This window comes from Podarcis vaucheri (genome assembly GCF_965113315.1).
Source record: "Podarcis vaucheri genome assembly, chromosome: 3".
Taxonomy (NCBI): domain Eukaryota; kingdom Metazoa; phylum Chordata; class Lepidosauria; order Squamata; family Lacertidae; genus Podarcis; species Podarcis vaucheri.
In genome coordinates, this window is record NC_138761.1 from 19793407 (window position 1) to 19819156 (window position 25750).

At 47.5% G+C, this 25750-nt stretch overlaps 1 long non-coding RNA gene and 1 pseudogene across 5 annotated transcripts; both read right to left on the reverse strand.

The window, feature by feature from the left end:
• LOC309529550 (transmembrane protein 121 pseudogene) lies at positions 1–22183 on the reverse strand (annotated as a pseudogene). Of its 4 annotated transcripts, XR_014224684.1 has the most exons (3): positions 21020–22183; positions 4706–7157; positions 1–929 (listed from the first exon to the last, which is right to left on the reverse strand). The product of XR_014224684.1 is annotated as a transmembrane protein 121 pseudogene (transcript). The 4 variants fall into 4 exon arrangements; XR_014224685.1 differs by lacking the exon at positions 1–929 and having other exon boundaries at positions 4649–7157; XR_014224686.1 differs by lacking the exons at positions 1–929; positions 21020–22183 and adding an exon at positions 12712–15414 and having other exon boundaries at positions 4649–7157.
• Positions 22184–23129: 946 nt separating this feature from the next.
• LOC309529739 lies at positions 23130–23709 on the reverse strand. The gene is made up of 2 exons (XR_014218396.1): positions 23638–23709; positions 23130–23273 (listed from the first exon to the last, which is right to left on the reverse strand). It is a non-coding gene; the product is annotated as an uncharacterized lncRNA (long non-coding RNA).
• Between the last annotated feature and the right edge of the window lie 2041 nt (positions 23710–25750).

The window sequence follows — 25750 nt, forward strand, 5'->3', positions numbered from 1 at the left end:
AAATGAATGGTGTAAATGTGGCTTGGGTCTAGTTTTGTCCCTGTCCTCCTCACTGTTAAGTTCCACACACTTAACCAAAGACTGCTAATGCCACCTGCTAGAACGGTTGCAAAGACATAGGCAGATAGGGGCTGGCTAAATGACTTAAAATATGATTTTCAATGCATTCGGGTACCTTTTTGAGCTGAGAGCTGTATTGAAAAATCCAGAGAAGTGCAAAATCTGAAAGGTAATTATGATCCAAATCTGCGTATTAGTCTGGGAGGCGTGAACTAGGTCACTTCAACTTTAAAATATGCAGACTGAGCAAAAATCTCCACCATCCCCAGACTAGAGAGTGTTGCGATAGATGGACAAACGGCTTGGTTTTATATATGGCAGCATCAGGTCTTCATTTGCTACGCGCGGTGCATTTCAAATTTAGAAGACAGATTTATTAAAAAAAAAAAAAAGCACACGCCTTCTCTCAAGGAGAGAATATCTTGTGTAGCAAATCTGGAAGGAAGATTGCCCCGATTTTTAAAAGTGGCATTTTTATATGCAAAATGCATCAGGTTTAGGGAAGGTTTCTGGAATGCTTTCCGCACAGAAGGGTTGCATCGCCCCTTTTAAGGCTCGCCTCTCTTTCCGCTGGGCTTTTCCATCTCTCCAGAGGCTTTCAGAATTCCCAGGCAGGGTCCAGCAGCAGGTATTTCAATGCCCTGGCATACAGCTAATTATTCCAAGGCATGAGTCATACCCTCCAAACCATTAATTTGGTTCTGAAGCCATGACATCTGACTGCACAAACACTGCAGACGTTTGATGTTCTCGTTTAATTGCTTTCTGTTTTTGGAGGCGTTTAGGATGCACTTTTAGGCACACGCTTTCAAGGTTTATCTCCCAAACGAGGGCTGATGGTGATGGAAAGTTGACATTGGACCGAGAGTCTGAAAGAACAGGCAGCACGTAAGAATACCACCTTTCACAGGCAGGAACCAACAAGAAGTCCCCTTGTATGGACTTATGGATACACATGGAATGGTGTCAAGATGTTGGACTGCAGCAGGACTATTGGTTCTAAGTTGTCAACACTATTAATAAATAATAATAATAATAATGTATTATTTATACCCCACCCATCTGACTTCCCCAGCCACTTTGGACGGCTTCCAACAAAATATTAAAATACAGTAATGTATCAAATGTTAAAAGCTTCCCTAAACAGGGCTGCTTAGATGTCATCTAAAAGTCTGGTAGTTGTTCTTCTCTTTGACATCTGGTGGGAGGGCGTTCCACAGGGCAGGCGCCACTACCGAGAAGGCCCTCGGCACTGGACCTCAGTGTCCGGGTAGAACGATGGGGTGGAGACGCTTCTTCAAGTATGCAGGACCAAGGACGTTTAGGGCTTTAAACGTCAGCACCAACACTTTGAATTGTGCTTGGAAACGTACTGGGAGCCAGTGTAGGTCTTTCAAGATTAATAATCAATATACCACTTGATGCCAAAGCAGGCATCTTATCCTGCACTTCCTACCCCTAACTCCTTGTAAGACATATTGAAAAGCAATCATTGTGTTGTTGGAGAACCCAGGGCCAAATTTAGCTCCACCCCAGGCTTCTCTGTCTAGCCCTTGGCCCCCTCCCCAGGTCATTCCCTCTGCTGGGCCTGCTTTCCCCCCTCCTTGAGTACTCTTCCTGGGCTGGAATGTGGCCTTGATCTCTGACAAGGCCTCTTGGTGGGTTATGAGCATGTGCAGAAAATAGGCTACTGCACAGAGGTGACATTTGCATGTGTTGCCCCACCCACTTGTGCCCCTGGCTCCACCCACCACAGGCATGTGGCCCTCAGAAGACTGCCTGGAAGGGATTGCGGCCCTCATGCTGGAAAAGGTTTGCCGCTCGATTTACTTTATGAGAATTGTTTTAAAAATAATAAAACTGGGATATTATGGTGGAGCAAATGTTTTGAATAATCCTTTTTATCTGACAGAGAGACAATTGGAAGGCCTTTTTCTTTTCTTTATTCCTTTTCTTCCCCATCCATGCTCGCCTCTCTCTTTTTTCTGCTTTTGTTTTCTTGTTTTCATATAAGATTAGGGTGTGTGTATATATATATATATATATGCAGGTTTTGGTGTCTTCGGGTGTCTTCCCGTGTAAGAGTCGGGGTGTCTGTGCGACGTTTCGACGAGGTCTCACTCGTCATCTTCAGGCTGGTGCTTTCGGCTTCTTGTTACTGGAACAGAGCAGAGTCTGGTGTTTGAGTTCCTATAAATACTGTTGAGGGGTGTGGTGTATAGCCTCCAACGTTCTGGGCAGAGAGGAAGTTCCTAGATTAGTGTGCCTTTTCTTCTTTTGTTCCTTAATTACTTGAGGGATATCTTGAGTGATTTCATGAGTGATATTCTGAATACCCCTGGGTGGGTCATTAAGTGTAGATTAGTTGCTAAAGCTTTCGTGTCTTGACCTCTTGAGCTTGTGAAGAGTTTTTCTGAGAAGATGGCTGTGCTGCATTTAGTTGTGCTCTGGCTTGGCTTCGTGTATAGGGGCGAGCTGTGGTTTTGTGCCTTGTGCCAGCCAGATCTGTGTAGGGATTGCAGGGGGGTGCAGCATCCGGAGGTGCCACTATAGTTAATGACCCACCCAGTGATATTCAGAATATCACTCATGAAATTACCCAAGATATCCCTCAAGTAATTAAGGAACAAAAGAAGAAAAGGCACACTAATCTAGGAACTTCCTCTCTGCCTAGAACGTTGGAGGCTATACACCACACCCCTCAACAGTATTTATAGGAACTCAAACACCAGACTCTGCTCTGTTCCAGTAACAAGAAGCCGAAAGCACCAGCCTGAAGATGACGAGTGAGACCTCGTCGAAACGTCGCACAGACACCCCGACTCTTACACGGGAAGACACCCGAAGACACCAAAACCTGCATTCCTGTACCCGTGAAAATCTACGAAAGCAAATATATATATATATATATATATATATATATATATATATATATATATATATATATATATATTGCAATAAAAAAGCTTTAATTAAAAAATTATGCAAAAATAAAACAAAACTAATTTTAAAAAGGAGGGCAGAAATCTGCTATATTCCAGTGATTATACTTCCTAGGTTCCAAACCTTCCTGACTGCGACCTTCTACGTACTTTATATAGGAGGAAACTCCATTGAATTCAGTGGGAGTTGCTTTTTGGAGAACCATGCATAGGATCCGGCTGCAACACACACACGCCTGCCAACCGTAATGCCATAGCTGTCAACTTTTCCCTTTTCTTGCGAGGAATCCTATTCGGAATAAGGGAATTTCCCTTAAAAAAGGGGAAATGTTGACAGCTATGCGTAATGCAAACCTCCACATTTCTAACGGCAACTTAAATGATTCTAACAAGACACTGTTACCATTTCAAAATTATTGCGCTTACTCTTCTAAAGATAAGCCACTAATCTGCAGAGGAAATATCATGAGAAAAAGAGAAGAGAAAGATATAGTCCTGCGTGATCTTTTGGTTCACCCACTCTTTCATTTCATTTTATTTTTATTTTTGAGTTTTAGTCTCTCATAATCCAAGCTGATAGCCTGAATGTGAGAACAGGGAGCATTTGCTCAAGACCAGACCTGTGGCTAGAAGATAAACCAAGTTTAGGAATCCCTGCTGACTTCAATTAGCAAAGATAAGATAACCTGCTCCTTTAGAGGGGCTTGCCCAGCTTCCTGTATCTCCAACGCCTTTCGAATTTGGAGGTTCAGACAAAATTAAGAATATAAGTTATTGGTTCAATCACTTGAGTCAGAGACAAGACGATGGAACATCAGCCAGAGCATGTAAGGGGAATGGCAGTCCCTATGGCCGCCTAAGGTGAGAGCGTTTGTTGGCTGCTATCGCCAGATTTGTGTTGCAAGCATATGGAAACAAAAACCAGTTGTTGGTTTAATGGTTTTGATTTACATGGATGTATTCATTGGGCAGGATGCAAAGGTGCTGGTTTTGACCTTTAAAGCCCTATGCGGCCTAGGACCCATATACCTATGGGACCGCCTCTCCTGGTATGCCCTGCGGCGGACCTTAAGGTCCACAAATAACAGCACTTTGGTGGTCCCAAGCCTCAAGGAGGTTAGCTTGGTTTCAACTAGGGCCAGGGCCTTTTCAGCACTGGCCCCGACGTGGTGGAACGCTCTGCGGGACTTGACATCTTTCCAGAGGGCCTGCAAGACAGAGCTGTTCCGCCTGGCCTTTGGTTTGGACTTGCTCTGACCCTTATGTTTCCCTCATGGTCTTGATTTATCAGCTATTTTAAAATGAGGCTGTACTTTAAATTGGTCCCCCCCTCCCTCTCTTTCCCCCCTATTATGTTTTTACTGTGATTTTATTTTATTGGTGTTAGCCGCCCTGAGCCTGGCTCTGGCCGGGCTCTGGCTGGGGAGGGCAGGGTATAAATATTATTATTATTATTATTATTATTATTATTATTATTATTATTATTATTATTATCATTAAACAGCTATGCTTAGGGTTGGGGAAACTGTTGCCATTTAGATGTTGATGGATTCTAACTCCCATCATCCCCAGCCATTAGATGTGTTGAGCTTGGACTGATGGGAGCTGGATTCCAACATAAGTCCAACGTAAGCAGAGTCTGCTGGTTCTGGCTAATAACCCATCTAGTCCAGCACCCTGTTGTCACAATAGCCAATGCTTACTTGCGAGTAAACCCCTTGGAACTTGATCAGCATTGCCTCACAAGTAAACATGTACAGCATCTGGCTGCAAGCCACAGAACTGGAAGATGGATGAAAAATAATAAATTAAACTTGGAATATAATCAAACGGTGCATAGATATATATTTTTAAGAAGAAAATATCCAAACCCTGAACACTCCCGCAGCTGAAAAAAAATAGAAGGAACCGCCTCGTTCGTTCTGTCTTTTTTCATTCTCACGAGATCAGCCGTATCCACAGCTGTCTCTATCAAGTTACAAGAACATTGTCAGGCTTAGAATATTGTTTGAAAAGAAAAGCCTGCACCTGCTCCTTGATTCAATAAGAATAAATTTTCTGCCCCAGTCCCTGGATGGATGAACATAGAATTTTCAAACAATAATTTCAAACCACGCATTAGGTGAGGGTTTTGTTTAGTTTCGTTTTAAAAGGATTCAGAACAGAGCAGTAACACAATCCCTGGGGTAACAAATTTGGAAGCTATTGCATGCCCCTTAGTCCTTAGTTTGATTCCTGCAGTCAAAACTTGTTTTTGTCTTTCTCGCCCTCCTGGAGAACACCAGACCCAAATATTTTCCAAACTGCTGGGGGAAAAAGAAGGCTGGCAAAAGAGAGAGAGAGAGAGAGAGAGAGAGAGAGAGAGAGAGAGAGAGAGACTACAAAACCTCAGGGCTTGGCCTTTTGTTTTATTGAAAACGTTTTCATTTGGGGAAAGAAAGAAAATAAATGGCCATGATCCAGCATGTTCCCACTGGGGGAGGACAATTGTCGATGGAAACCCTATGCTAGACTTCCTCAACCTGTCACCTCTCCAGATGTTTTGTACTACAATTCCCATGAGCTGTGGTGACTGAGGCTGACGGGAGTCGTGGCCCAAAACATCTGGAAGGATTCAGTTTGGGGAAACGCTGCCCCAAAAATGTCCTCCCCACCCCAGGCACTCCCAAGGAATGTGAGCAGGCAGGTAGTAGAGCAAGTGCCTTTGGCCCATAGCAGAAAGGTAGGTCACCAGCGTTGTATATGTCAAACAGATGCGGAAAAGGCATTTTACCAGTTTTCTCAAGGCCTGCCCCCAGGCAATCCAACTGGCTACCTTCCAAAGCAACTTGGGTGACAGATATGAATGAGTACACAAAAGGCAAATGAGGGAGTCGAATTGCTTGCTGCTGCCTGCTATCCATTGAGCAGATCTTATCATCCCCAAGGCTGCCGCTCTCCAGTCTCTGCAGCCTGCTAGCTTGCACCTTGGCGTCAGGGTTGGGATCCGTTCTGCGCCACTCTAGAAGTGACCCCACCTCAGCCCAGGGCAATTCCAGGACACGGCCTGTGCAAGGGAGGGAAGAGGTCTCTTGCGGACTTTCTGGAGGGACCAGCACTGGCTCTGCAGGGCCCAGCCGGCATTGTTCATCTTTGCAGGTGACCCTAGTGACCACAGACAGGTGTTACTTGCCGCCTGGTGTGGGGAGACGCCCGGCGTGTCATGTGTTCTCCTGGGCCAGCCCTTCGGGACAGGGAGTCTGGTTTTGGGGTTTCAGCAGGTGTATGGCAGGCTGCCCCTGGGCCATGGTGTTGTGCTGGGGGTCTGCCGCCGCGGCGCCAGATCCTGCCGGCGCGTGGCGCAGGTGCTTCCTGTACTGCGCAAACATGCAGACCTTGAGGGCGATGGCCAGCACGTTCTTGCCCATGAAGATGCCGGAGACCCGGATGTCCCTGAAAAACACCATGTTGCTGCCCCTGATGAAGATGGTGGCGATGTTGATGGTGAGCATGCTCAGCATCGGGTAGAGCATCATGCGGTGAGGCACGATGCTGATCCCTTGCATGCTGATTTCGCACAGCGAGACGCAAGGCAGGACCAGCAGGAGGATGTAGCAGTAGAAGAACATCAGGCCTTCAGCCCAGATGGGAAGCCCTTTCTTCTGGGGCTCCCAAAGGTTGGCCTGGATGTCTAGCACGTCCAACATGTCCACAATGACCCAGAAGAGCCGGTTGCGAAGGTCCTCCTTCTTCTTGAACGTCCTGACGTATTCCATGTGCTCTGTGGCCACCAGTAGAACGTACAGGGCCGGGATGCAGATGGAGAGCAGGAGGGTCAGAGCTTTGCGCGCCATGAGGTCCAGGCTTTTGCGGTCCGCCTTGTAGTTCTGGTAGATGAAGTAGACCTTGATCTCCAGCACAAAGACGTACAGGAACCAGAGGATCATGGCGTAGCCTCGCTTGGCGGTCCTCACCTCGGCCCCGACCCAGACGGCCACATATCTGAGCACAACCAGGAAGCAGATGTCCCCGACGGAGACCATGATGCAAATGCCCAGTTTCCGGGAGCCCTGGTTCTGCTCCACCAGGTAGGCGTCCATCAGGACCATGCTGCTCATGATGAGGGTGGTAGAGAGGCAGACGTGGGGCTTGTTAATGGGTGGGGGAGGCACCATCCTGCAAAGAAGATGCACACGTTAGTCAAAACCTTTTAAGGGCTCCTGAGCCATCACGGCCATGCACTCTGCCCATCCCTGACGTACTGTGCATTATGCAGCTTTCGATAAGGATGTCAAGCCTTCTGTATCTCTGCACCAAAGAGCCCCTCAACTGCACAAAGCAAATCAATCTCCTCTTAGTTCCCACGGGATCGTATGGCTATCGTACTCTAGCCCTGGAAACGGAACAGGGGTGTTTCATTCAAGCTGTTCTGAATGTACCTGAATGAAAGTGCTTTCCAAGCCAGAATCTATAACATTTTGGGATACTGGTACTGTACTTTGAGCACTTCGGGGAAAAGGTTACGTAAGTACTAAGCTTCTCTCTTCTTATTAAAAAAAGAAGAAAATGTGCCAAAAATATATATTAGTTTGCTAGGAGCTGACGGTCCCAACAGGGCAAAGAAAAAAATTTGGATTACAAGCAACTTACGTTCCAGGCCCCCGTGCGCATATGCAAAATGAACTTAAGTGGGGGACAACCTCTAAACACTTCCTTTTCTTTTCTTATATACAATACCTTTGCCTCCAGATCACCAGAAAGGGCAGGGAACAGTGAGCCTGAGCCCTCTACAAGGCAGCTTCCTGCCAAACAGCTGTCAAGTGGAGCAGCGCAGCAACAGCGAGAAATCCCACATGCTGTTTTAGAGTCCATAAGTTGTTGGGTTTTTGAAGCTTTTTAAATTTTTGGAATTTTGGCTCACTGACGTCCTCTGGGAGGGTCTCCTCGTGAGCCATGCGGACTTTCCAGCTCTCTCCCGCCATTCCCAGGTCTGAATTATTTACCTCCCATTGCTGTGCATGTGTGCAGTCACACGCGAGTGAGGAGTTGCCTGCACTAAGTACTATTGGGAAATTTCAATAGTAAGGAACTTTTTTCCAACCCAAGGGCCATATAACCTTCTGAGCAATGTTCTGAGGGCCACAGGCCAGTGGCAGGTGAAAGAATGAATGTGAATTTTTCCTTTGTGCTGCGGACAGGAAAGTTTCTGTAGCTCCTTCCTTATCCTCCACCTAGACAAGCAGGAGGCATTATGGGAGTTTGAGGCCACATTCCAGCCAAGGAAAATACACTTGGGGTGCCCAGGAGGGGTGTGGCCTGCAGAGAGTTCCGAGGGCCAGTTAAAAGGTCCTGGAGGGCCGCACTTGGCTCCTGCGCCTGAGGTTCCCCACCCGCAGAAGGAAATGCAGCCCTCAGAATGAAAGGCCCTGCTCTAGATTCTACATCCCAGAATCCTTTGCAACGCACTGGTATTCTACAGGGGTTGCTTAGCAGATATCTAGATGAGAAACGGCTCCAGGAAAGTAAAGTCTGAAAAACGCTCCTGCAAACCGAAGCTGGTTAGCATTTGGGAGGAGAGAAAACAACATAATGGCTTGCTCTGCGCACGAAATCATTCCAGTTGTGCGCCGCCGAAATGTGGGGCCTGCCTCCTTATTGAGCGGAATGGCTTTTGAAATGCAGATGCAAGTTAAGCCCGCGTTCCCACAACCACCACAGGCATTATGTTTTCATTGTGTTTTCTGTGCCTCAGCCTCTTGCAGGCACGGTGTGGGTAGGGCTTGGAATAGCAAGGCTTATTAAGCCGGCTGCTAAGGTTGCCTTTAAAATTCCAAGGCTTGCAGTGCTCCCGCTGAGCCAAGAGACCCCCTGGGCCAGAGAGGCATCAGCAGGAGGAGGCGAAGGCTAAGAAGGCTTCCTGGCGCTGGGGAGCATCTGAGAAGGGAGGGAAGGAGAGGCAAAGTGGGAGAACAAGCTGGGATGGAAGGAGAGTCTATCGCTTAAAACAGTGGCAGAACAACTGCCTTGCCTGCAGAAGGCCCCAGATTCGATTCCAGGTGCTGCCTCCAGGCAGAGCTGGGAAAAGCTCCTCTCTGAATACCCTGAGAGCAGCTGCCAGTCAGAGTAGACCATACTGGGTCTTCCATAGGAACACAGGCAGTGTCAGTAAGGGGTGTGGTCCATGGAGAGGTGTGATTGAGGAGGGTTTGTATGCATTGTAGGGGGTTGTACTAGACCGGGGGTCTGCAACTCACGGCTCCGGAGCCGCATGTGGCTCTTTTACACCTTTGCCATGGCTCCGGGGCGGATACTAGCGAGGGGAGGAGGCGCATTGTGCGCCCCGACACTCCCCACTGTGGCGGGCGCTGTACTGGCTGTGAGGTCGCATGGGGGCGGTGTGTGCGTTAGGCACACACCGTCCCGACGTCACCTTCCCGCCCGCCCGCCCGCTACATTGTAAGGGGCATGTACGCTGGTCACTGTTTTGAAGGGGAGTGAAGAACACACACACAAAAAAAAGGAACTTGTTAATTTAACGTTTATTTCTATGAGGAGGAGTAATTCTGAGGGGTCAAACAAAAAAATAATAAAAAAGTGACCAAAAAAAGTTATTTTTATAATGAAGAGTTTTGCGGCTCCCAGTTTTTTTTTCTTCGGAAACGGGTCCAAGTGGCTCTTTTTGTCTTAAAGGTTGCAGACCCCTGTGTGACTAGACAATACTTGGGGTGCCTTCCAACTCATAATTTATTTATTTAGAAAATTTCCAGGCCCCCCCTTTTTTTAAAAAAAGAAAAATCTGACTTTGTATACAGCAAACCTCCTTTCCTATGTTCCTATGAACTGACCCCAGCCTCTGGGTTCTGGGATGCAGCCACACCACCAACAATCTGGTCGAAAACTGACCATCTCTATTCCAGCAGTTCTGGGAGGCTCACTATAGCACAGAATCGGGTTTGTCCAACCTAAAGTAAGGGTCACTGTGATTAAGGAAACCTCATGAAGGCTTAAATGCCCCATGTATCTAAAAGGTTAAGGTAAGGTAAAGGACCCCTGGACGGTTAAGTCCAGTCAAAAGTGACTACAGTGATACCTCGGGTTACAAACGCTTCAGGTTACAGATTCCGCTAACCTAGAAATAGTACCTCGGGTTAAGAACTTTGCTTCAGGATGAGAACAGAAATCCTGCTCCGGCGGCGTGGCAGCAGTGGGAGGCCCCATTAGCTAAAGTGGTACCTCAGGTTAAGAACAGTTTCAGATTAAGAACGGACCTCCGGAACGAATTAAGTTCTTAACCCGAGGTACCACTTTATGGGGTTGTGGCGCTCATCTCACTTTTAGGCCGAGGGAGCCAGCGTTTGACCACAGACAGCTTTCCGGGTCATGTGGCCAGCAGGACTAAACCACTTTTGGCACAACAGAACACTCTGACAGAAACTAGAGCGCACGATAACGCTGTTTACCTTCCCACCACAATGGTACCTATTTATCTATTTGCACTGGTGTGCTGTTGAACTGCTAGGTTGACAGGAGCAGGGACCGAGCAATGGGAGCTCCCCCCGTTGTGGAGATTTGAACCGCCGACCTTCTGATCGGCAAGCCCAAGAGGCTCAGTGGTTTAGACCACAGCGCCACCCGCGTCCATGTATCTAATGCTAGACTTCCCGAGGGTAGTAAAGTTTGGAGGGACCTCCAAGGATCATCTAGCGCAACCCCCTCTAATGCAGGAATCCCAGCTAAAGCATGCGTGACAGATGGCCATCCAAGCTCTGCTTAAAAACCTCAAAGAAGGAGCGTCGACAACCACCCCAAGGGAGTCTGTTGCACTGCCGAACAGCTCTTACTTTCAGAAAGTTCTTTCTGATGGTTAGTCAGAATCTCCTTTCTTGTAAGTTGAAGCCGCTGGTTCGAGTCCTACCCTCCAGAGCAGGAAAAAGCAGGCTTGCTCCATCTTCCATGTGACAGCTCTTCTAATATTTGAAGATGGCTATCATATCTCCTCTCAGCTAAATATAGCCAGCTCCTTCAACCATTCCTCATAAGGCATGGTTGCCAGACCTCTGATCACCTTGGTCGCCTTCCTCTGCACATGTTCCTGCTTGTCAATATTGTTCTGAATCTGTGGCACCTGGAACTGGACACAACACTCCAGGTGTGGTCTGACCAAGGATGAATAAAGGTAAAGGGACCCCTGACCACTAGGTCCAGTCGTGGCCAACTCTGGGGTTGCGGCACTCATCTCGCTTTATTGGCAGAGGGAGCCGGCGTACAGCTTCCGGGTCATGTGGCCAGCATGACTAAGCTGTTTCTGGCGAACCAGAGCAGCGCACAGAAACACCATTTACCGTATTTTTTGCTCCATAACACTCATTTTTTCCCTCCTAGAAAGTAAGGGGAAATGTCTGTGCGTGTTATGGAGAGAATGCCTACGGGTGGTGGGGGAGGGGGAGATCTGCTGCAGTCGTGAGCAGAGGATCCATGGTTCCCCTTCCTTCTCTCCTCCATGGCTCGCTTTGCTCGCTTTGAAACAGCAAAGCGGGAGAAGAGCCACTGAGTGGGGAGAAGAGAGGGACAGAGAGCCTGGTTACAAAGCACGGATCCACATAGATCCTCAGGATTTTTGCACTGGGTCACCCCAAATTCACCATCAGATCACATAGCATGTCCATGGCTACAGATTGCACCCAAAAAATCACGCACCCACTGTTGTCTGGGGCCGCAGTGGTGCAAAAACATGGTTACAAAGCATGGATCCACATGGATCCTCAGGATTTTTGCATTGGGCTACCCCAAACTCACTGTCAGATCACATGTCTGTGGCCACAGCATGAAGCACAAAAATCATACATCCACTGTTTCGTTTAGAATATTTTTCTTCTTTTCCTCCTCTAAAAACTATGTGCGTGTTATGGTCGGGTGCGTGTTATAGAGCGAAAAATACGGTACCTTCCTGCAGGAGCAGTACCTATTTATCTACTTGCACTTTGACGTGCTTTTGAACTGCTAGGTTGGCAGGAGCAGGGACCGAGCAACGGGAGCTCACCCCATCACGGGGATTCAAACCGCCGACCTTCTGACCGGCAAGTCCTAGGCTCTGTGGTTTAACCCACAGCGCCACCCGCGTCCCTTAAGGATGAATAGAGTGGTACTATTACTTCTCTTGATTGGAACACTGGGCATGACTGACTTGGCTTTGTTAATTGCAGCGGGTGTACTCTGATACAACCTCAGCAGTGTAAGAAGATTAATCAGTGAAAGATTTTATCTACCCAAGCCTCTGGATCTAGGTACAAATTAGGAATGTGATACAGATAAATTGAAATATTTTTAACAAGTCCCATTTATTTTAGAGGGAGAGGTTTAAAAGTGATTCACTTTGTCTTCTGTCCCTGTTTAGGCCTATAGTTATAGAAGTGGATAGCGACATTCCTTTCTGGTTACCAGGGTATAAACTGTATTTATAAGATTATTTTGATGTGGTTTTCACTGTCAATTTCTTAGCACTGCATTTGAGCAACACGGGGGAAACAGTTTTGAGACATTATAAACAAACACTTCAACGGAGAGGCGGATTTTAGTATTCTTGTACATGCCATGCGTTTCTAATTGTTTTTAATTCTGAATTTTCAATTGTTGTAACCCGCTCTGGGTCCTGCTGGTGAAGGGGAGGCAATAAATTTAATAAACAACAATAATAGCAGCTTTCAAAAAGATACATAGGTATTGGACTTACCATTTGGACAGCAATCAAAACACTTTGCATCTCATTAATCCATACTGCAATTCAGGTGAATATTATTATCCTCATTTTAAAAGTGTGGGGGAGTAACGCTGTGGCCCAGAGATAACGGGTAGCTTAAGACCACCTTCTGAGCTCATAGCAGAGGTGAGATTTGAACAGTCTTGTGCAGTATGAATCCATGCTCAGTTATTTGGGAATAAGCTCTATGAAAGAGGTTGAGATTCAATCCCGAGCAAACAATAGGATCAGGTTGTTAGTTGCTACGCTGTGTAAGCTCTGAAGACTCTTAAGTTACAAAGGGCAGCAACGGCAAGGATGGTTTTGACAGGGGAATCAGGGATTCGTTCAGAGATGCACTTGAGAAGACAGCTAATGGCATTCACGACTGCAGATGTGGAGAGATGCAAGTTCCAGCGAAGACAAGCAAAACGCAACAAAAGAAACTACGCAGATTAGAGACAAGAGCAGAAAATAACACGGCAAACAATCAGGAGTCGGAATCAATGCAGATAACAGATCTGCGGAGAAAAAAATCCCAAATGAGGCATGGAAGGCAGAGACCAGAACACTTTCAGGCTGCTTGAAATGAGATATTTTTCCTCCACACGCAGCACTTTTGTGCGTGTGTGTGTGTGTGCAGAAACATGCAAGCCTGTGTGCATGTTCCCTTCGCTTAGTCTCCCCTCTTCGCTGTGTTTGATCCTCCCTGCCGCTTGTATATATATATCCATTGATAAAGTTGCGAGGAGCCCTAACGAAAAGCAGTATTAGTATAGATCGCTCTGTGCAGAATTTATGCCTCTTCCAGGTTTAACTGGTTTTTAAGAGCAACGTATTAAGTAGTGCCACAACATTAAGTAGCAAGCAATAAAATAGCTGTCACAGGCTCTAGGCTCTCATCTAGTTGAGCCAATATGCTTCTCGTGCCCAGACCTAGCCCTAGTTGGACCGCAACACAGGAGGACAGGTATAGACTAATCAATACTGGGCTAATGGTAGCTGCCTTCACATGCTGCAGGCAGGTAAAGACAGGTGATCAACACAAACAGGAGTGAAACAGAGGCAACACGGATGCACCACCTACTTATTTAATCCAGTTTCCAACCTCTTCTCACCTAAAGAATATCCTAAGAAGACAGTGCACAATCAAGTATGAATTTATGAATTCCCAAACCAAAAACCCAGGAATATTCCTAAAAGAAGAAAAAAATATTCAAGGCGTGTAAGAAAACATCAGGAACAGGGCAGGTCGAGTGATAACCAAGGCTATCTTATTCGGAGCAGACCCATTGAAATAAATAGAGTTTTGGTCACTGATGCCCATGTGTCTATTCTACATTGGATATCATTCACTGTTTTTAATATTTTGTCATAACTTAGATGCTGAATTTTTTTTTAAAAGGCAGGACAGGGCAGTTAGAAGTTACAAAGCACCCAATTTACGTAACATGGGGAAAGGGGTAGAAGATGCACCTGTCTATTAGCTGATTTCTGGGTGATTTGCCGCTGATCCGTTTCTGACCACCAATGGTTTAACCATGGCAACAACAACAACAAACGATTCCTTTCCCCACATCCTAGTTATATTGCTGAGATGAAGAGACCTTGGTGTAAGCAACAGTGTAGGGAAGACGGTAAGCTCCATTCAGTTCTGCAACTCGGACCAAAATACCCAGAATCCAAATTCTTTAATTGTCTGCTTTGGATTTTGGGGGTCCAGTAAACAAAGTAGACCCTGCGAGCATGAAGTCTGCCCACCACTGACCCAATACACGCGGTGTCTAAAGTGCGTCGTAAGGAAAGGGTCTTTGGCAAGGAGGAAAAAGTTACAGCTAGCAAGAATTAGGCTGCTTTACAGAGAGAAAGAAACAGCCTCTGCTGATAGAGATGGAAACAGCGTCATGAAATCATGCGATTTAGAAATCCAAGAAGCCTTTGGGTTAACCTTTACAATTTTGCAAAAAGTGTTTTCTGCCAGGGGTGAGGAATCTTAAGCCTGGGAGTCAAATGTGGTGCTGCAAGCCTCTTTATTAGGCCCTTGAGGCTTTAACTAGGTCACACAACCTCCCTGGTCTTTGCTCAGTGCCCTCCTCGCGTGCTTCTGCCTGACTGGAATATGTGATAATCCCTCTCGCCTGCCTGTATGTTTGATGGAAAGATTAGAGTAGGTGTGGGAAACTCTGAATTTTTACACGGATGGAATGTCGCCTACTGTACGAGAGGTGAGAGTCACAACTATTTGCACACCTGCTTTTAGCTCTGTCCCACCCTGCCAACTGCTGGCATGCAAGGTTGACCACTAGGGAATGTGTCCCTCGAGATAAAAAAAGGTTCCTCCTGGCTTCTGAGATAAACAAATCTGATTGGAGCCATCAGTCTTCAGATGCCAGGAACTTATCTGGGCGGCTGTCAGACAGGACGGAGCAGCTTGATCTAAGATACAGAGCATCATGTATTTTAAGTTCTTTGAATCCAATATCGGATTGTCTGCATTGCTCAACCTAAGGCAGGTGTGATGAACCTCCCCAACCATATTGGAGAACCACAACTCCCATTATCCCTGCCCACTGGCTACACTTGCTAAGGCTGATGGGAGCTGTAGCTCAGCAACACTGGAAGGGGCACACACGTTCCCCAGTTCCAGGGGTGCCAAAATATTGTGGGGTCCCAGGTAAGCCCTGCCCCACATAATCAAACACACACACCATTTGAATGCCCATCAACTTTGTGGGAGCCCAGCCCCCTCAAATATTTTATTGTGGGGGCCGAAGCCCCCACAGTCCCTAAGAGTTGGCTCCTATGCCCAGCCCTAAGGAAAGATTGTTGTTTGTTTAGTCGTGTCCGACTCTTCGTGACCCCATGGACCAGAGCACACCAGGCACTCTTGTCTTCCACTGCCTCCCGCAGTTTGGTCAAACTCATGCTGGTAGGTTCGAGAACACTGTTCAACCACCTCGTCCTCTGCCGTCCCCTTCTCCTTGTGCCCTCCATCTTTCCCAACACCAGGGTCTTTTCCAGAGAGTCTTCTCATGAGGTGGCCAAAGTATTGGAGCCTCAGCTTCAAGATCTGTCCTTCCAGTGAGCACTCAGGGCTAATTTCCTTCAGAAAGGATAGGTTTGTTCTTCTTGCAGTCCATGGGACTCTCCAGAGTCTCCTCCAGCACCATAATTCAAAAGCATCAATTCTTTGGCGATCAGCCTTCTTTATGGTCCAGCTCTCACTTCCATACATCACTACTGGGAAAACCATTGCTTTAACTATACGGACCTTTGTTGGCAAGGTGATATCTCTGCTTTTTAAGATGCTGTCTAGGTTAAGGAAAGATAAGCAGGTTAAATTGAGAAGTTGCGCCCAAAATGGACGTCATTTGGCTAACGCAATGCACACCACACAGGTTTTTATATGTCCTTTTTATCATAGAATCATAGAGTTGGAAGAGACCACAAGGGCTATCGAGTCCAACCCCCTGCCAAGCAGGAAACACCATCAGAGCACTTCTGACATATATCTCTGTGTTGTATGTTGCAGGTATATTTTTCATACTTGTTAGGTTAAGAATGTGTGGGACACCACTACATCCCAAGGTGTACTGCTTCTCACGGGCTGGAAATGCGGGGGGGGGGGGGAATATGCCACTCCATTTCAAACACACACCCATCACGTATTGCTTGTCACTGATGAATCTGAGTTGCTGCCACTCACTTCATGCCTTCATACTGCCATATGACAGCGAATCAAGTAGCCTGTCCTAATTTATTAAAGAGGCATCACTCACACTTAATGAACGGGGGTGGGAAGTGAGGGGAAGATTTTATTACGGGCAACGAACAGGGAGGGAAACTCAATTGATACTTTTAACGTGACTTCTATTTTGGGGTCTTTTTTCACATTTGAAACCACAGCCCGACCTTTAGAGTTGATCCCTATTAATGTGCGGTTTGCTCAGGGCAAGTTAGAATCAACCACTTTTATTGGCAAAGTTATTTGGGTTAACGTGCACATCTGCAGATCAGGTTGAGACTTTTAGAAAGCAATTCAAGAGTACATCTACCACGGGTTAAGTATTCTGGAGGCAAATCCAATCCTTCCTGGGCAGCAGGGATGGGGAACCTATGCCCCCCCAATGTTATTGGACCCCAACACCCATCAGCCATGGCCGATGGTCAGTAACGGTGGGAAATGCAATCCAACAACATATTGTTGTGTGTATCCAAGTCTCTAAATGGCGAGAGACTCTGAGGATGCCCACGCTGACCCAGGGTTCAGCTTGCTTGGCCTGAAGGTCAGTGGAAACTGTGTTGTCTTTGGGATATATGCTTTTATTTACACATACAGTGGTACCTAGGTTCTCGAACTCAATCCATTCTGGAAGTCCGTTCGACTTCCAAAACGTTCGCAAACCAAGGCACGGCTTCTGATTGGCCCCGGAAACAATGCCAACGGCCAAAACAGACACTGGCTTCTGAAAAACGTTCACAAACTGGAACACTTACTTCCGGGTTTGCGGCGTTTGGGAGCCGATTTGTTCATCGACTAAGTCGTTCGGGAACCAAGTTACTACTGTATATAGAACCTGAGCAGAGAATGGAGGGGTTCGAAGCATTCGCACCCGAACAGATCCGGTTCCCCCATTAGATTTTCAAAGAAGCCTGAAGTCACAGCTTTTGGTCTACCCCAGAGCAGACGTGTCTGTGTCTCTCCAGCTTCCAGCACCAGCCAAATTCAGTGCACAACATTCTGGCAATTGTTCTTCTACATTAAGAGGTGATGTTCCTTCCAGCCAGGTGAGGAGGGTTACCCCTATTTGTCTCTATGGCAACAGGGCAGCCTCTTTCTAATGTAAATGGCAGGATTTAACTGGCCGGCTAACAAAAGGAACTGGTCTGGCTGGTTTCCTCTTATAGATTCAATTCTCATATACACAGGATCACAGGTTTGAAAGGGACCAGTGTTTGAAATTTGCCAGGCGCATTTTGCACATGGCAATCGGCAACCTGTGACCAGGTGAAGATTCCCCGGGCGCCAGGATGACACCTGAAGTCTCCATCATCTGGAGGCGCATGCCTGGGGATCCTTGGATCTTGCCTGTTTTCACACACCAACAACACATCCTATAGAATTTATCTGTGATATTTTATCTGAACCGTCAGAATGGATTCAGGAACCAAAAAGCCATATTGAAAAATACGACTTTTGAGCCGCCTGGCCCTGAAATGGCAACAAGACATTCCATTTTAGCGACTGTAGCCCTGCTTCAAGGAGCCATTTGCCACCTAGCTTATATATCTGAATTTCTAACACTGGACCCATGGATATCATCCAGTCTGACAATGTAAGAGCCACTGTTTCTCCATCCCTGCAGGGATGGCCAAATGGGTTTCCTTCAACAGATGCTGCTCAGAGGAGTATTTTAATTGCAATCCCCCACTCCTGATAACCTTGTTCTTACCTGGCAGGTGCCTCTCCATGTGGGAAACGAGAGACCCCGACTATGTCGGCTCCGACTCACGCAACCAACTCCATCACAAACTGAGCTTCCTATCTTTTCCATCAGCCGGTCTCAGCAGGAGAGACAGGAAATAGGGCTCATTCCATCAAGACCAGCTTCATCCATCACCTCCTACCCCTGAACTCTGATTTTATAAGAACTGTTGTTAAGGACTGGCAATTTCCCCCAACTTCCTTCCCCTTCCCTTTCCCCTTATGAGTCATGTTTTCTTTTTAAGACTGCAAGCCCTCAGGGCAAGGGACTCTCTTGTTTTAATTTATTGTATATAAGCCACCCCGGGAGCCCTTTTTTGGCTGACGAGTGGGGTACGAACGCTACAAAATTAATGAATTAATTAATTAACCACCGTTTGCTCAGCGATGGCCCTAACTGCAAGATGAATCCCACTTGGCAATACAACTGAATGGGTAGAGGAAACTCACCCTTGGGTGGCTGATTCCCACGGCAAATAGAAGGCTCTAGGCTAGGGCAACTCTTGGGAAATCAGAGTTCACCATTAAGGCACTGCTGCACCTGTCCTTCAGACATACCTCCTGCTAAACCCCCACCTGAAATTGACCTATTTGAAGACACTGTAGCTTCTCCTCTCCTTCCCTTAGGATAGGTCAGCGGTCAGCAAACTTTTTCAGCAGGAGGCCGGTCCACTGTCCCTCAGACCTTGTGGGAAGCCGGACTATATTTTGAAAAAATAAAATAAAATAACCGAATTCCTATGCCCCACAAATAACCCAGAGATGCATTTTAAATAAGAGCACACATTCTACTAATGTAAAAACACCAGGCAGGCCCCACAAATAACCCAGAGTGCGTTTTAAATAAAAGGACACAGTCTACTCATGTAAAAACATGCTGATTCCTGGACCGTCCACAGGCCGGATTTAGAAGGCGATTGGACCAGATCCGGCCCCCAGGCCTTAGTTTGCCTACCCATGGGATAGGATAGGTGTTCTCCCTTAGGGAGGTGCTCAGAAAATTATGGGCTGGGTCCTCACTTAGCAGCTTATCATGCAGTCCTGGAAGAGACACCTCTCCGTTCCCGGAGTGGAATGTGTCTATCCAGTGACAAGACACACAGCCCCAATAACTGAGCGAGTTCGACACGAGACACACCTGTTTGGGAAGAGCTTTTCACAATTGCAAGCAGGGTCATGGATGGTGAAGCTTTAGCAATTTCAAGGAGATGGCCCTTGAGAAGGAAGGTTTCAACATAGCAGCAATGTCTCAAGCCAAACATACTACATTTCTCTCTGTCTGTATCTAAGAGCCCCTTCCCCAATTCTCGTGCGTTCACACGCCTCTGGTCTTCCTGCCTTGTACGTTGGCCTGGTTAAAGGGCTTCTTTCTCCATGCCAGAGGTATTTGATCTAACCTGGGGCAAATGGCAAAGTTCAAAGGTCATCTAATGGAGACAAAGCAGCTACATCCTAAAAGCCGGAAAAGAGGTTCTGCACCCTTCCATTCGCCGAACCACAACCGCTTTCAAAAGCTGGAAGTGTCTGTCTGTCTGTCCATGCACTCCTCTCTCGCTGGAACGCTTTCACTCAATTCTTTGCACCCTTTGTCCCTTGCTGAACATGGGACTTTGATCACAACTGCAGGGTTTTGAGCAGCTGTGAAGGAAGCGTGGAAAGGGAGATCAGCCCAGCACATGGCATGGAAACGGTCACCTGTCCAGTTTGACGAGGAGGAATTCATAACCGTAGACGGAGAACCCTGCTGGCCACAAGCTCAAGCGGTCAAGTGAATGAGAGGCAAGGCAACTTTGCCTTCTCAATTCCTCCATAAGCAGCCAAAAACCACTTGGAAGCAGCTTGAGCATCGTAAGGAGGCTCAGTGATAGAGCATCTGCTTTGCATCCAGAAGGTTTTGGGTTTAATCCCCAACATTTCCAGGGAAGAGACCCAGGTCTGAAATCCTGGACAGCTGCTGCCAGTCAGTGTAGACAATACTGGCCAATGGTCTTGCTCTGTACAAGGTGGTTTCCTACATTCCGACACAGCCTACCCTTCCCTGCACAGCTTATCATGTGTTACGCATGTGTTTGAGTGAGAGAAACAGAGGAAGAGAAAGAAAGGGAGCTGCCTGCCTAGATAGTAATATTAGGGTCAAACTATGTGTGAATTCGGTGCACTGGAACTCCTGGGTCTTTATGTTTTGAAAAGCCAACATAAGGTGGGAGAACCAATCTTGCTCTGGTCTCTGAAACAGACCTAATGGGGGCTCTAAGCTCTTTTAGTTATGGAGCAGGGGCAATCCACACCACCCATCCTCGGTCTGCTTCTTCTTCAAAAAAAAGTTAAACCACAGAATTCCCAAGTCACATATCATTTGATTCCAAATAGCAGATTTAATCTTCAAAATCTGGTGGCTATGAACAATCCTAATTTAATTTTGTGAAAGGGGGAGGACATACACAGAGTTCCCTCCCCCTTTCACAGCTGAAAGCTGAAAATCACATTCCCGTGCCTGCCAACACTCAGAAGTATCTTGAGTTTCACACAGTCACAAAAATCGCCTGGAGTTACTAGCAATCACGTGTGAATGCCATATATGCCCAATATCCAGACTTCCACCATACGGTTCACAATGAACCCATCACCGCAGTACAGTATAGGGGATTTGATTTGTCAGTCAGTCTGCCTGCCTGCCTGCCTGCCTGAGCAAAGCTTCTGGGCACTTTCCAAATAAATCCGAGAGCTTTTCTTTTTTAGAAAAATAAAAATAAATCTCATTTACTAAGGACCTTGTCTGAAGAATCGTTACTATTACTATTATTATTATTATTTTACCTAGTGCCGTTCTTGGAAGCCCTGGGACACAGGAGGGGATGGTTCCCTGAAGAAGCCCGATCCGATCCGGTCCGCCGATCCGCCGGGTTGGAGCGCGAGATCCGTGGGAGAACAGCAACCTCCCGGAGCCAATGAACGCCCGGCAAGTTCCGCGCGTGGATTCCGAGCGAGCTCCGCCGCTCACACTCCGGGAACCGGATCCCGGCCGCCGCTGTGCCGCCGCCGCCCGCCTCTCCCGGCAGCCCCGCCAAACATCACGGCAACTCCACAGGCGGACTCCTGCCAGAGGGCGCCGCCGTGGCCATCGCCGTGGCTCGGAGACCCAAGTTGTCCCTCCTACGCCTGCTGCTGCTCCTCCGAGCTCCAGCTCCCGGGGTCCCGCGCCCGCCCGCCCGGCCGCTTTAGCGCAGCCCGATCCCCGGAGCGCGCTGCGCCGCTGGGCTCGCCCTGCCTCTCCGCCGCGCTCCTTCCCCCGACAGCAGCTTCCTCGCCGGCATAAGGGACGAGCAACCCTCGGCCCGGAGCCCTGCAGGCCCCGAGCCCCGCAACGGCATCCCCCGCGATGCAACCCCGGCAGCCTCTCTCTCTCTCTCTCTGCGAAGGTCAAAAAGCGGATCCCTCAGACCGGAGGCAGCTCGAGGTTTCCAAGTCCAGGAAGAGGAGGAGAGTGATCCTGCCACCCAGTTGCCTGGAGGGTGATTGTGTGTGTGTGCGTAAAATGCAAGCACCCCCGACCCACCCCTCTCCTAGGGAAGCGAGACTTTGCTCGGCTTGTGCAGGCTGGGGCTGCCGGTCGGCTTTCGCCTTCTCTCCGCCTCGGTGGATCGCGAATGCTTTCCTTTAAAATAGAAAGGGGAGGTGAGGAAAAAAGTCCCGGGCAAAAGCTGGGAGAGCCGCGCGGCCGCTGCTGCAGTCTGGCAAGCGCCAAGTGTGCTCGGCTCAGGCTGCGAGCGCGGCTGGGATCAAGCGAGCCTCTGTATCGATTTGGAGGCGAGCGAGAGCAGGCAGTGAATTAAAGTGAGTTAGTCAGGCGGCAGGTTGGCTGAATGGCCACTCCCGCCTGGGGGAGGGAGAGGAGGAGAAAGAGCGGGGGAGTGATTAATCCGTGCTAATCGAGGGCTTGCCTCGCTGTGAGGCCGTTCTGGAAAGTGGGGGGAGACTAACGGGCCACCCCCCACCTCCCCGGAGGTGGGGTGCTGCCGCGTGCGCTGTTTTTTGCAGATCGCGCTTGCAAAAGCAAGTCAGAACACAAGGCAGGGCAGGGCGGCCATGGATGGTGCGCGCGTGCATGCCCTCCGATGCTCCCCTATCCATTAGCGGTCCTTTCTCGCGCAGAGACGGAGCTTTGCACTCCCAGCCTCATTCACACAAACGTACACAGCGCGCTTAATCTCCGCCGATTCTGCACCGAGCGAATTGGAATTCTTCCCCGGCTGAATTCTGAAAGCAGTGTAAATTAGGCGAATTAAAGGAATGCGTTTCTCTCCATTCTGAACCTGCTAATCACTAGGAGGAGCACAAAGGAACCCCAACGCACTATGCAGGGTCCCTGTGTTACTGGCTTGTGACATTTCACCGGCTGCTTACTGAACGCTTTGCAGCCAGAAAACTCGCTTCGTATGCAAACAACAAAGCCGCAAAAGGTGCCCCAACTCCCGTCTCCCTTGACTGGACTCTGCTGTTGCGGAATGCACGGAGCCCTGGGTACAATAGTACGCTTAGCCCCTGGTGCAGGGAAGGGACATTAACTGGCAGAGCATGCAAAAGGTCGCAGGTTTGATCCCCGTCATCTCCAGGCGGGGCTGGGAAAGACTAATTATCTGAAACCCGGGAGGACTGCTGCCAGTCAGTGTAGACAATACTGAGCTAGATAGAGCAACGGTTTGACTTGGTATAAAGCAGCACGAGCACGCACAAGCATAGAATGGCTATTAACAGGATGTGAGCACTGCCAGATCGTGTTGCAGACTAACTAGAAGGCGCCAGTGGTCCAAATATATAATTCTGTTCCAGAGTGAAACTATTACATGGGTTCCTTTAATTTTCTTAAACTCCCTATCCAGCTTTTTTCTTTCATCTCAAAAATTAAATGCAAAAACAAACAAGAAAATCAAAGGAATGCCAACAATGTAATACAAAGCTAAATAAAACAGTGCCGTTTCAGTATCAAAACTCCCCCATTACAGAAAACTAAAATGACATAAGCGATATATTTGGGTTGCAAAAATAAGGTAGCAAAGTTAAAACATTAGGTCTCTGATACACGAACATTAAAGGTACCCCTGCCCGAAGGCCAGTCGTGACCGACTAGGGTTGCGTGCTCATCTCGCTCAAGAGGCCGGGAGCCGGCGCTGTCCGAAAACACTTCCGGGTCATGTGGCCAGCGTGACGAAGCTGCTCTGGCGAGCCAGCACCAGCGCCGCACATGGAACGCCATTACCTTCCCGCTATAAAGCGGTCCCTATTTATCTACTTGCACTTAGGGGTGCTTTCGAACTGCTAGGTTGGCAGGAGCCGGGACCGAACGACGGGAGCTCACCCCGCCGCGGGGATTCGAACCGCTGACCTTATGATCGGCAAGTCCTAGGCACTGAGGTTTTACCCACAGCGCCACCCACGTCCCTAACACAAACATTATTTTGTAATTAAACTGTTTCTGTGGGTCTTTTGGAAAATTCTGCAAAATGACTTCTGGCAAGTTGGAATTCATTTTTTATTTCCTGGGAGATACTGTGAGCGGCATAGGTTTTTCCTTTGATCCCTCAGATTTGCACAAAACCAGAAAACTGCATTAGCAAACCACATAAAAAACTTCTACAGTACACAAGATATTAAGCAGCAATCTGAAAAGTGTGCATGGAGAATTTACAATCATTTTCATTTCCTTTTTCCAACACACTTCTGAACCAGAGATATGCAGCCTTTTTTTTATTGTGGTCCCTCAGATTTGCACAAAACAAGAAAACTGCTGAGAATTTACAATTGCCTGACCATGTGCTTTTGCACACTTCCTGGACAGGAAAAACGCAAGGTGCTGGTGCAGCTACTTGTGCACATTCCCTGACAGCACTTCCTTGATAGAAGCAACAATTTTGAAGGCAAGGACAAACCACCAATATGAACAGGAAAGATCAAAGGTACTCGTATACAAATTCACATACGGGTACATGCAGATGTGAGCTATTAATTTGAATAGGGGAACAGCAGATTAACGGCTAAATAATGCTCAAATGTGGAGAAAGTATTAGACGCTTAAGATACTTGGAGCACTTCCTCTTCCCTCTTCCCTATTCTTCCTTCTTCATGTACTCTGAAGTGCCATGTAGAGTGAGCACATTTGCATAAATAAAATAGACGGATCTAGTACAACTAATGGCTGCTTCAGTTTCCCAAATTCTTAGTGATAAGCAAGGTCTCGTACATGCACCTATAGACATGTAAATGCCTGGCTCGCAGGCTATGGTAATGATGTAAAGTCAACACAATTTGCTAGTTATTTTGATGCATTGACCAGCCGAGTAAAAGCTTTACCAAACAGACAACTCCCTGTGTCCTTACTAGGTTAACAGTTCCAGAGTTCCCCAGGACATCAATCTCAAGTCTTATTGGATCTTACAGAAGCAGAAGCTGCAGGCATACGCAACTTCGAGGTGTGCAGGATCTACAGTTGATTTTTACTAGAACCTGATGTCCTGCTGGAGCTAGATGCAAAGTGGTGGTTTAGGGAGTGAAACCAACTAGTTTGTCTGCCCCCTATGCCATACACTGGAGAATTAACAGCATGTTTAAGTACATGTTTACATCTGGGTTACTATGAACCAGGAATTCAAAGCGGGCCAATTTGGAGACAAAGGAAGTTACTTTGTTTTTGCCGTTGTTAAATATGCAGGAGTCAAAAACCCTTGCAAATAATCTAGAAATCTGCCTTCTGCTTGTCCCTGGTTTACATAGTATTCTACAGGGCTGTGTGTATCTGTATCACACTGCAGAAGCAAATAAATTGGTATTACAGTATGCAGAATCATAGCATTCTGAGAGACTGATCTGCTATTGTTTACATAATTAATACAGGTTGCAGAATCCCAAAGAGGTTAGTCCAAAACTCACCCTGTGGCAGCAAAGAGCTGACCCCAACACTTCTTTTTGTACAGGCTTAAGCCTCCAGTGAGAGGTCAGTGCTAAACAAGATAAGCAGTGGATTTTCTCTTTTGACAGCAGGATGCCCAATTTCAGGTTTGAGAGGGCTTCTTTGGGGCCCAACCTGGTACCAGGCAGGAGGTTTGATAGGGTTTTCCTTGAAGGCAATCAAGCAACAGGCAGGGCCTTTGAAAGGATTTCCCTTGGGCACGGATAATCCAGCAGTGAGTGACAGGTTTGTGAAAGGATTAAGCGTGGGCACATTCAGTCACCAAGAGTTAGGTCTCAAGGGATTCCCTTTGTGAACAGCCAGTGTGGCATCAACAGCAGGCGGAGAAGGCAATCAGAAACGGAAACAGCAGTTCGGAGAGATTTTTTTCTTCCACAGAAACAATCTGGCACCAGCAATCGGATGCGGGAAAGAACACAGAGAGAATGTGGCACTATCCGAGGATTATTCTTAGCTGTAGAGAGAGAATTTACTTCTGGTTAAGCACTGAGGGCTGATTTGAGGTTTCTGTCAGGCGTAAGCTGGCCAGTGTGAAAAGCAGCTTTGGGCAGTTTCCTTCAGGGATATGTGATTGTGCTTCCCTG